This window comes from Grammomys surdaster, unplaced genomic scaffold, assembly GCF_004785775.1.
Source record: "Grammomys surdaster isolate TR1022 unplaced genomic scaffold, NIH_TR_1.0 676, whole genome shotgun sequence".
Lineage (NCBI taxonomy): Eukaryota > Metazoa > Chordata > Mammalia > Rodentia > Muridae > Grammomys > Grammomys surdaster.
Window position 1 is genome coordinate 52830 of NW_021605095.1, and position 12462 is coordinate 65291.

General features: G+C 41.5%; 1 pseudogene; it reads right to left on the reverse strand.

The window, feature by feature from the left end:
• Positions 1–612: 612 nt before the first annotated feature.
• LOC114633454 lies at positions 613–11904 on the reverse strand (annotated as a pseudogene).
• Between the last annotated feature and the right edge of the window lie 558 nt (positions 11905–12462).

Below are 12462 nucleotides of genomic sequence, written 5' to 3' on the forward strand. Positions count from 1 at the left end.
TGAAAAACAGTGTGTCCCAAATGTGGTAGGGGGAGGAGGACTTGAGTGTTCAGGACAGTTCTACCGGGCCAATCTTCGGGCCTCTGAATTTTATGTCTGCCCCGTCAGGGTCACAGTTTGAAGCTTCGACATAAGTGTGGAGGGGCCTCTGATTTTTATTGTGCTGCATGGGGTTGTTAAACCACTGGTGAGGCCCACTGGAACCCTTCTTCCACCTGGGACCTAATCACGGTAAAGAGAAACAGTACATATGACAAATCACACCAGGGAGAGAGAGATCAATACAAATATCGTAAAAACGGCTGTGCCTGTCCTCACGGCCCACCTCCTGGACCTTGCAAAGAAAGATATTGCAACCCCATAGTTATAAAATTCACAGATAAGGGTAAACAGGACCATCAGAGTTGGCTTAGAAGAAACAACTAGAGATTACGTATAGATGCTACAGGAAAAGACCCTGGGTTGATTTTCAGAATTAGATTGGTCCTTGAGAGCCTCCCCACAGCAGTGTCTATAAGACCTGACAAAGTCCCTCTGAAACAGGGCTCATCTACCAAGCCCCTGGCTCCAATACCTATTTTACCTGTGCCAGTAGCTGCTGGTCCATCACCCTTATTGCTTTTTTTTTTTTTTTTTTTTTTTGTTTTTGTTGTTGTTGTTTTGGTTTTTGTTTTGTTTTGTTTTGTTTTTTTGTTTTTTCCGAGACAGGGTTTCTCTGTGTAGCCCTGGCTGTCCTGGAACTTACTCTGTAGACCAGGCTGGCCTCGAACTCAGAAATCTGCCTGCCTCTGCCTCCCAAGTACTGGGATTAAAGGCGTGCGCCACCACCACCCAGCTCCTCATTGCTTTTCAAGACCCCTTTACCCCACCCCAGAACCTTCCACTGAACAGAGACTGTTTAATTTAGTTATTGGGGCTTTCCATGCTTTAAATGATACAAATCCGGACTCTACAGAGTCCTGCTGGCTGTGTTTAACAATGACAACCCCATATTATGAGGGGATTGCTATGACTGGTACTTTTACTAAAACAACCTCCCACCATTCTTGTACATGGGGAACTGAGAAGAAATTAACTCTGACAAAGGTATCGGGGACAAAATCAGGACTCTGTCTAGACATCCCACCTGCCACACACAAACATTTGTGTAATCAGACAGTTATTAGCCCTAAAATGGCTGCCACTTATTATTTGGTACCTGAGCCCAACAGATGGTGGGCGTACAACACTGGACTCACTCCTTGTGTATCTACAAGTGTATTTGAACCTACTACAGATTTCTGTGTACTAATACAGTTAGTACCCAGGATTTACTACCATAGTGCTGATAATTTTGAAAATGAATTAGATATTAAGCCTAGGAGGTACAAGAGAGAGCCTGTGTCCCTTACTCTGGCTATCTTTCTGGGAGCTGGCATTACTGCTGGAATTGGGACAGGAGCTGCAGCCTTAGCCACTGGAAAACAAGGCCTAAACACCCTCAGCACTGCTATCAATGAAGATCTAAAGATATTAGAAAAATCCATTTCCAACTTAGAAAAATCTTTAACATCTTTGTCAGAAGTAGTGCTCCAAAATAGGAGAGGATTAGACTTACTGTTTTTGAGAGATGGTGGGCTATGTGCTACCCTCGAGGAAGAGTGTTGCTTCTATGCAGACTACACTGGAGTGGTCAGAGACTGTATGCAGAGACTCAGAGAGAGATTAGAAAAAAGACAGAAAGGCAGAGATCAACAAGGTGGGTTTGACTCCTAGTTTACCCAGTCTCCCTGGATAACCACGTTACTTTCTAATTTAACTGGACCAGTGCTGGTGATTTGCTTGATTTTAATTATTGGCCCATGTGTGGTAAATAGATTACTTGCCCTTATTAACAATCAAACTGGTGCAATTCAATTAATGGTGCTTAGACAACAATATTGATCAATTAGAGATCCTGACAAGGCAGAATATGAGTCCTTCGATTTAGAATAAGATAACACTAATCTTAAACCTAGAATTCTAAGATTAGAATTATTCAGTAGAAGAAGGGGGAAATGAAAGGGTATTTTTTAAGTTAGATAAATAATATAACAGTAAGGCTCAATTTACTAATACAAATAGTTAAAAATAAGTCAGCTAACTTGCTAACCCAAGACCTTCACAAAAGATACAGGGAAACAAAGGTCTAAAGATCCACCAGCTGTAGAAGATGGGGAAAGTGACCAAGGGTAAATTTCTTAAGAAAGAGAACATTATTAAAATACTCATCTGTTCCTGTGATGTTTTAAAAACTCCCTCCAAAGGGCCCAAAGACTTGCTAATTAAGTCCTGCCAGGTGGTGAGCTGGCTCAGATAAAATTCACAGAGTCTCAAGGCCACAGAAACCAGGGACAATTCTCGTGAGATCCGTTTACACACATTACAGATGTTTGAAACAGCAAATTGTATATGACTGTGCCACAACTCCTTTCCTCTCCCCCCCCACCCCGACCTTTACCTTTAAATATCCTAAACTGTTAGATCTCAGGGCCGAATCTGCTGTCTCCTATGTGAAATATGCTTCAGACTGAAGCTTCTTTCATTAAACCTAACTCTTGTCATTGTAGCAAGAGGTCTCTGGAGTTTCTTGAGAGCTCACGTCATACTCGAGTCTATTTTTAAATCTGGAGAAGCTTTCACAACATGGAAAACAGAACAACAGTCATTTAAAAAAAAACACAAAACACAGACTTAACATAAAACAATCAGTTTTGACAAACATGAACAGATAGTTGTGCCAAAGACAGACAATAAACAGAGACGGAAGAGAACTAAATGTCACAAAAGGGACCAGATATCCTAAGAGACTCAGAACCAGAACTAAGGATATCTCCAAAAGGAGCCAGAGAGGAAGCAGGACGTCTCTGATTTTCTCCTGTCTCTAGGAAAGCTTCAAAATAGCTTATATCCATTTGCCTTCTCTTTTGCTAAAGCGTCCCAGACAGGGGACAACTACTTTTCTGAAACCCTTTCTCTCTTTCATATTCAAGGTCTAACTCTTTATCTCCTTCTTCTGGGAATTCTGCCAGAGAAGGGAGAGGAGGTACAGTGGCAGCTACTGGGAGATAGTTACTCCCCAGTGCCCTGCTTTTTAAACATCCCCAATTCCTCCTCACTTTGTCTAATTTATTCTTTCACTTGTATATTTACCATTTCTACTTCTGTGAATGAAGCACAATATAAATCTACTTGAGCTAAGAAGTTTTCTAACTTCCATTTTTTAAACTCTGCTCCTCTCACCTAAAGCATGTCTTTTAGGCTGAGGACAAAGGACTGTTTTGAATTCACCTGCCCCATTGTGCTGTCACTTCTAGGTGAAGTCACTGTCAGACCAACACCTCCTGGGCCTAGCTAGTATCCTTTTTCATTTTTCACTGCACTACAACGACAGCCTCCAAAAGATAAACTTTATAACTACTAGCACTAACATTAATGCTGTTCACTGCTTACCGAGCAAGATACTGTAACTTTTTCTGTTTTGTGTGGGCTCCACCCAAGATAGCGTTTCTCAGCAGGTCCCCTGTTTTCAGGCACCTCTTTCGGTCACCACTTCTAGTTGTCCAGCAGCCAGGGGAGAACTGGGTTTACCTGAAAGTGGGGCTGGAAATGAAAAAAGGCAGGAGAGGGAGAGAAGTTCAAGACAAAGTTCTGATCAAGGTTTCAAGTTTAATGTTCAGCTCTGAGTTTATAAAGGGAAAAATCACAAACCCCATCCCTGCTTCAGCTAGAGTATGTTGTAGAGCCAGCCCAGCATAGGTAGCCAAAACAGCTAAGTCTCCATTGGAACCTGCAACTGCAGCCAAGGCAGATGTCTCTGTCCAGGTGGATAAGACCTGTCATGGCAAATGTCCAAGGTCTACTCAAGGCTGAGAAGGGCCTGCTCAAGGCTGGGAAGGCCACATGTGACAGCAGTGTGTTGGGAGGGTTGGGAGGTAGAGCTAGCTCCAATAGCATACTGTGAGTTGCACTAGATTTGCTCCTGTCTGTGTTTAGGGAACCACTAACATTTCCCGGGCACTACAATTTCACCTCACTGATGCTGGTCTTTTCTTAATCACTGATAATTTCTTAGCTCTAGGTAATCATCAGTTGTCCCAGTTGTCTCCTTCTCCTCTTGAGTATAAAACCAGAGACACGTGGCCAAAGCTGTCAACCTTCTGCTGCATGCTGGAGCTGAAAAATGCCTTGTTGTTCTACCACATTATCACCACTACTGATCTACTAGACTTCAACGTATGCGTTGACTCTTGAGTCCAGTCAACACTTCCAAGGCTTAGGCTATGGCAAGGTTACTGTCAACTGCTTCTGCAGGCAGAAAATTCAGACTGTACCTGCCTGTGGGTCATTGAGACCCCTAAGACGCAACACCTGCAACATCCTCTAGCACTGCACATGTGGTGTTTGTTGTTCTGGGTGTCCTCTGTTGGTCAAGTCTGCTTGTTCCAAGAACCAATGCTAGTGAGCTGATTAAAGGTCACTGAATCTATGCTAGTGGGGCTTGCTTATATTATATCCACCCTTTACATGTAGTGTGTGTGTGTGTGTGTGTGTGTGTGTGTGTTTGTAACTGTCACAACACTTGTGTGAAAGTCAGAGAACCACCTGAGAGAGTCTGTTTACTCCATCTATCTGAGACTGTACTTGGGTAGTCAAACATGGCAGTAAGAGCCTTCATTGCTGTGTCTGTCACCCAATCAGTTTTACCGATCTACTTTCACAATTATATTGTAGTAAAATTACTGTTCTATGTATAACCATAGGACATTGAGAGATCATCATGGTACAAGCACCCCAAATGATTGCCTCTGTGGAAAGTGAGACTTGACTGTAAGAACACATATCCATCCCTTTCTTTCAATCCTACATCCCAGGTTTTGGTCTATGCCTTTCTGATTTCCCACATTCATTATTTTAACATTGTCCTCTGCAGCCTCTCTTGTCTCCCATTATCATGGAAACACAGTCTAACTCAGTAACTGTCCTTTTGTTTGTTTCATGCTTGGTGCTGTCGGTGGTACTATCTAGAGGTGTGGCCTTGTTAGAGGATGTGTGTTTTTATAGAGGCAGAGCCTTGAGAAAAAATGTATATATAATACTTAAACATATATTTGAACTGAAACCCTGAAAGTGTAAGACAACTAAAATTAAATATTTTTCTTTTTAAAAGTTGCCTTGGTCATTGTACTGGCTGGTTTGTCTGTTCACTTGACACAGCTGGTGTGATCACAGAGAAAGGAGCTTCCCTTGAGGAAATGCCTCCATGAGATAGAGCTGTAAGGCATTTTCTCCATTAGTTATCAAGAAAATAGGGCCCAGCCAATTGTGGGTGGTGCCATCCCTGGGCTGGTAGTCCTGGGTTTCATAAGAAAGCCACCTGAGCAAGCTCAGTGAAGCAATCCAGTAAGGCACAGTCCTCCATGTTCTCTTCATCAGTTCCTTCTACCAAGTTTCTAACCTGTGTGAGTTCCTCTCCTGACTTCCTTTGGTGATGGACAGCAATGTGTATGTATAAGCTGAATAAACTTTTTCCTCCCCTACTTGCTTTTGGTCATGATGTTTGTTGCAGGAATACAAACCCTGACTAAGATAGTCAAGGTGTCTCTTCACAGTTATGGAAACCCTGAGACAGGTGGTTTTTATTTTTTGAGACAAGGTTTCTTGGTGTAGCCTTGGCCTCACTGAGAGTGCCCTGCAGACCCAGGCTGAGGGGGACACAAAGAGATAGAGACTTAGTGATGTCTGTTGTGCAAAGCATGCCAGTCTTGTGCAAAGCTTTCCAGGGGCTTGTATGCTTTGGGCTTTTCTTTTCCTCCTGGTACTCTCTCTTCTGAAACAAAGATTTTTTTTTTTTTAAAAAAAACAAGTGTTGGGAACATCCAAAACCTAGCCAAAAATGTTTAAATTGGCAAACAGTGGAGTTGCTGTTTTACTAAATGCACAGCTGCTCTGCAATTTAACTTTGGACCTTAGAATTACTTTTGTACATAGAACCACCTCCAACTTCTGCTGTTTCTGCTTGCCCTCATTACCATAAGTAAAGTACTCGAAGCCTTTAGGAAAAGAATGCAAAGTGGAGATTTCCAAAAAGTTATATGACTCATAAGTGATCCAAGTGGAAAAACTTTCCACACAAACTCAGCCAAAAATGTCTGATTTTAAAGAAGGTTTTAGGACCCTTGCTTGCACCTGTCAAACCCTCTTATATTCTTCCTGGCTTGTAACAGTATGAATCCTAAGAATAGTTTGGTCATGGGAATTAAGGTTCATTGTCCTGCTTTGCCCTAGAGGTTATATATATAGAATGAATTTTTTTTTTTTTTTGTTACCAAAAGATAGACAAGTAGATTCACAGATGAAAATAGTGCAGGCAGGAGGATCTCTGAGTTCCAAGGCCAACCGAGTCTGTATAGGTAGTTTAAGGGCAGGAAGAACAAAGAAACCAACACTGTCCTGTTAGCTTTAACTGTCTGCTTAACACCTGGTAAAAAGCTATCAGGCATTGTTCGATGTGCGTGGGTCAGGACAGAACATATCAGGCCAAATGGTCCCATGTGAGGTTTATTCAGGAGACAGGGCAAAGATGATGGCAAGAAGAGGGAGAAGTTAAGAGATCAGGGGGCTCTGGCTATTTATATGGATAGTGACTTAGCCTCTTGCAGGTAAAGGTGAGAGGTGAGCCAAGTGGATTTTGGGAAAGTTTGGATGTTGCCTTGGCAATGATGTGGAGGTCTACTAGATGTATTGTGACTGGGTTCAGAGCCAGTCCTGATACCAACATCAGGCAAAAGAACTGCATAGATCAGACTGGCTTATGGACATATCTGTGGGGGATTACTTTTTTTGCTAAGAGATGCAGGAAGATCCAAACCACTATGGACAGCACCATTCACTAGGCAGGTGGTTCTGAAGAGAGTGAGAAATAAGAAAGCTAGGTGAGGTAGTTTCAGGTGCCTTGCCTCTGTCCTTTCCTGCAAGAAAGTAGCTTCCTCTTTTGATTGTGGGTTTTCTAGCTGCCTTGACAATGCGTGGTAAATTGTAAGCCAAATGAGTCCCTCCTCCTTTAAACCTTTGTTGTTGTTGTTGTTGGTCTGAGTATGTTACACCAACAGAAATGAAATTAGAACCAAAAGATGATGCTTACTAGTGTGGTAGTAGCCTTGGTATAGAAAACTAAGGGTGACTATGGTTTACAGGTAGCAAGCATTCAAGACTTCTTTAGGCACTATGATTTAGATTAGTAGGACTATGAGTGCAAAGGTTGAATTTGAAATGGATGCACAGAAGAAAAACGCCAAAGGTGTAGTGTGTATCCTGTGCTTATCATAACAATGGTGAAAAGTGATATATCAAAATGACCAGGCTTGGGGACTCCAAAGGTTTCACTTGTATGTTTCAAATATCATTCATAAAAACTAGCAAATATGGGCTGGAGAAATAGCTCAGTGGTTCAGAGCATTGGCTGTTCTTACAGAGGACCTTTTTTTGCTTGCCAGCACCCAAATGGCAGATCACAACCATCTGTGACTACAATTTAGGAATCTGATACCCTCTTCCAGTGTCTGAAGGCACCATGCGTGTATGTGATACATAAATATACATCGAGGCAAAGCACTCATACACATAAAAATTAAATGAGCCTACTTGTTTTTAAAACTGGGAACAAACAATGAAAGTATTAGTTTGATATGTATGTGTCTGTTTTTGTTTCACTTTGCTTTGCTTTTTAGGTTCATGAACTGTCCTAGCAAATGCATCTAACCCAAAGTGGGGAGGAAGGTGTTAGGTCCCAGTGGCTACTACTGAAGAGAGGTCAGGGCCAGCAAGGCATGTCTTAGTGGATAGAACCACTTGATGCCAATCTCAAAGACCTGAGTTCCATCTGTGAGACCCAAGTGATAGGAAGAGAGAACTGACTTCCCCAGTCGTCTTGACACTTTCAACAGTGCCATAACACACACACACACACACACACACACACACACACCTCCATACACTAAATAAAAATGTGAGTCAGGCTGGGTGTAGTGCTGCGTGCCTTTAATCCTTGCTCTTGGTAGGCAGAGAGAAGCAGATGTCTGAGCTTGAGGTTAGCCTAGCCTACATAGTGAGACACTTATTAAGCAAGTTTAAACACATAGTAAATATTTAATATTTTTTGCAAGGTTTTTTTTTTAAAAAACCTTATGTATACAATATTCTGCTGGCATGTATGTCTGTACAGCAGAAGGGGGGACCGGATCTCATTACAGATGCTTGTGAGCCACCTTGTGGTTGCTGGGAATTGAACTCAGGACCTCTGGAAGAGCAAACAGTGCTCTTAACTTCTGATCCTTTTCTCTCTAGCCCTTGGTAAAGGTTTTGAGATGACTTGTTAAAATAAAGGCAAGAAGTCTGCTGTGATAAAAAACCATGAATGCAGAGTGAATCACATGGAAATGTTGGAGCAACTCCTGTTACCAGACAGGGTGAAAGATTTAGGGAGAACAGAAACACAGGATGCAGTTCCTATCCTCAGGTTGCTGAGTCTGGTAAATGAATAGTTAATCATAAATTAGAAAGATAGATGGAATATACATGGTCTGGAGAGCGGTAATCCCAGAACTGGGAAGCAGATGGATCTACACAGTGAGTCCTGGTCTCCAGAAAAAAAGAAGAAGAAGAAGAAGAAGAAGAAGAAGAAGAAGAAGAAGAAGAAGGAGAAGAAGAAGAAGAAAAAAGGAAAGCACAGTAACATAGTGTTAAACTTCTCTATAACCTCATTACTCAAGTGGCTGAGGTTAGAGGGTACAAGTTTAAGAGTAGTCTTGGCTACCTAATTAGACCTTGGCAAACACAAATTAGGCTTGATTTTTAGGGAGCCATGCATTGGAATTTGGCTTCTATATAACGTATAGAAAAACACAGAAACCTGCAGCTTGTGAGCTGTGTTCAAAAATATGTGTTAGTTTTTAAGTCTGGACAAGCATTTGCTCCTGGAGTAGTCAAGTGGTCTTTACTGTTTGTCTCTGAGTAATTTTTTATTTTCCACACATTAGAATATAATAAATATTGAATGCTTCTAGAAACCCTTAAAAAGTCTATGTGGTAAACAAAGGAATATTGTAGCTGAATTGTGATAATTTCTGACTTTGATTTCCTGTAGCTTTTTACCTGTGCCTACTCAGCTATCTCAGGACCAACTTGAAGCTGAATAAAGGGCAAGATCTCAGAGATCACTGCAGACCTCTCTGAATTAGTCTCGAAGGGAGCCTCCCTCATATGGATACAGGAAAGTCTGGATTACATGGTTGCTGGAGGATTTTGGAGATGGAGGTGCTTCTTCTAAAATCCATGAGGCCCAGTTTTCTCTGGATATGGGACAACAGAAACAAAATGGACAATGGTCTGCCCATTCATTTGGATCAGGAAAAGAAAATGAAATATGACACAATTGCTGGACAGGGACATTCCAATGACAAGGACATTTATAGCAAATATATTCTAAAAGATTAACATTCAGTTCAGCAGTGACTAGCACTTCATCCAGTTTGGCAAAATTTTCATTTATAAGGACAATCTGTCATCCTCTTCCATCAGCAGCCTCCTGTTTATCCAGTAGAATTGTGTAACCCTTTGAGTTTTTCCACTTGGATATACATGGCAGGATCTTCCACTCCTTCTGTTCTTCTATACTAATCTTCTGAGGAGGAGAGCACATTACACGTACAGGAGGAGAAAGGGGGCCCCACGAGGAATTTTCTTATGATTCCTGAATTTTGGAGGCTCCATTGCATGTTTTTGTTTTTTAAGGATCCAAATAACCCCCTGTTTAGCTCTCGAATTATATGTTTTTGCTTGCTCATATGGCATGTAGTGGACATACTGGAAGGAGGCTGGTTCTCTGCTGCATGAACAGGCTTGGCCCCAGCAATCTTCTTTGTTATGATCTTCTCCAAGGCGTCTCTTGTCCTTTCTGTAATTTCTTTAGTTTTCTTCTCATCAGCAATTTCTATCTCAGCAGACCCAGAACTGCAAAGGCCTGATGAGGAGATGGTTAAAGGAATCTTCTATCACAGATACGATGTCACCTAGCCTGGGCTGGACTCCACTTGCTTAGCAGGGATGATCTTAAATCAATGCAGATCTTGCCTGCTTCCCAAATGCTAGAGTTACAGATGTGTGCCATAATACCCAACTATCAGCTCAGTTTTAACACAAACTTTTAAGGTCTTGGCTTGTGAAAATGATTCCAGGTGAGCACCTGACATATGGGACTGGATCATTGTCTGGACCACCAGCTTTTCCTACATCCTATATTAAGAAGATTACCTTTCAAGTATCAGAGTAATAACAACTGTTTGTGTTTTGCAGCAGTATGATTTTGTATGAGGGTCAAATGTACATCTTCACTACATAAACATCAGTGTCTTCTACTAGAGTGTTGGAGGGAGGAGACAGAGTGCCTCCAAGCACACTAGAATCTCTTCTGTGCCTCATTCTTGGCCAAGTGATAAACACTCTGCCTCTCCCAGAAGGGAGGTAGCAAAGAGTTTACCCTGAAGCTTGGAGCTCTGTTGGTGAAGGTTTTCCTGTTCCTCCTGTTCTTGAGGGAGGGTGCTGGGGAATGCACTTGTTGAAGAGGGAGTAGTGAAGAGCACTTGCTGCTCATCCAGAGGATCTGAGTTGGATTCCAGCACCCACATGGGATGGCTCACAACTACCTCTAACTCCAGTTCCACCCCAGTAATGCCCTCTGCTGGTCTCCATGGCAACCTCTATACACATGGCATAGATTTGCACAGACACATAAACATGAACAAACCATGAGCTGCTGTGGTAGTGGTGTGAGGTTCATTACCCTCAGAAACTTTTCTAACAATTACTTCATTAGAAACAGGAAAAAAGGGGCTTGAGAGATGGCTCAGTGGTTAAGAGCACTGACTGCACTTCCAGATGTCCTGAGTTCAAATCCCAGCAACCACATGGTGGCTCACAACCATCTGTAATGAGATTTGATGCCCTCTTCTGGTGTGTCTGAAGACAGCTACAGTGTATTCATATATAATAAATGAATAAATCTTAAGAAAAAAGAAACAGGAAAAAATGAAACACATGAAAAAATGTCACTGGCGTTTTCTTTGACTAACACCATTAGTGGTTTGCTTCTTGGACTTTGAACTGTATCAAATGTACTTGCAGAAAGCTCTGATTGTACTTCCTCAATTTCCAGTATAGTAACAATGAGATTTAGCCTTGGATAACCAGGAGGGTCTGTCGTAAGGGCTACTGACATGTATTGTTGAGAACTGATATTGGCAAATGACAAAGTTGGTAGTTTGATGTGAGTGGGTCCTTGGTAATGTGATGCTCATGATTGAAATTTTCATGTTTAGGACAGAGACTGGCTCTCACAGAGGCATAGGTTGGGTTCAGTTTTCTTCTGAGGAAGAACATCATATTATTGAAGGAATAAAAGTGAGTATTTCTTTCTGATGTGTGTTCCATGTCCCTTTTAAGAGTAGTTGGTGTCCTATAAGGTCTGGAAAGGGAAGTCTCTGAGGACTCCTCTTTAGTTTTGGTGCTAGGAACTGAATGCAGAATGCACACATATGCTAAGTACATGCTCTTCTGAGTTACATACACACATGGAAACCCCTTTGATGGCTTATCAGCGTGTATGTAACACAGAACAGTGGAAACAGTAGTGCAGGCAAAGGGGCTGAAACCTTCTCATTCCCACTGACTTAAGATGTGTCAGTTGATGAGTACAGGGAAGATGACAGTCACTTGAGTCACTGTGTATGAGTCTCTAATCTGAAAATAGGTAAATTCTGCTAATAATGTTTCTTAAAGAAAATTACCTTCTCTGACAGTGGTGCCACCCATACCCCTCCCCAGATCCATGTTTAAGCTCAAGAGCAAAGGTTTTGCACAGGGCTCAAACAGCTGATGAAGAGAAAGATTTCTGAGATGATCACTGAACTGTTTATGTTTTTATTTGAAACAAGCTGCAATAAGCAAGACCTTAGTTTCCTCTGTGCATGGTAGAAGAGCACAAGGGCAGATGTGTCTGCTAGCATAGTTCCAGTGTGTCAACATTATCCTACTCACTGTCTGGGGTGATGTTATTCAGAAAATTTATTCAGAAAGTTCCTACAGAAAGTTTTTTTACCCCTGGATTGATTAGTAAGTGCCAGTCACAATGAAGTAGTTTAATTTCTGTGGGTGGCAGTGTTTTATGAAGTGCTGCAAGATTGGAGAAGCACTAACATTCTTTAAGAGAAACTACTTTAAATTAGAATATACAATGCCCCTCTCTCCTGGAATAAAAAGAGGTGCTAGGGTCTATCACCCATATTTGGTTTGTTTCTGTTCATCTGTACTTTTGTTTGTTAAGTTTCTTTTTAATTTAATTAATATATTTATTATTATCTTTATTTTTTTATTTTTTTGGTTTCTCGA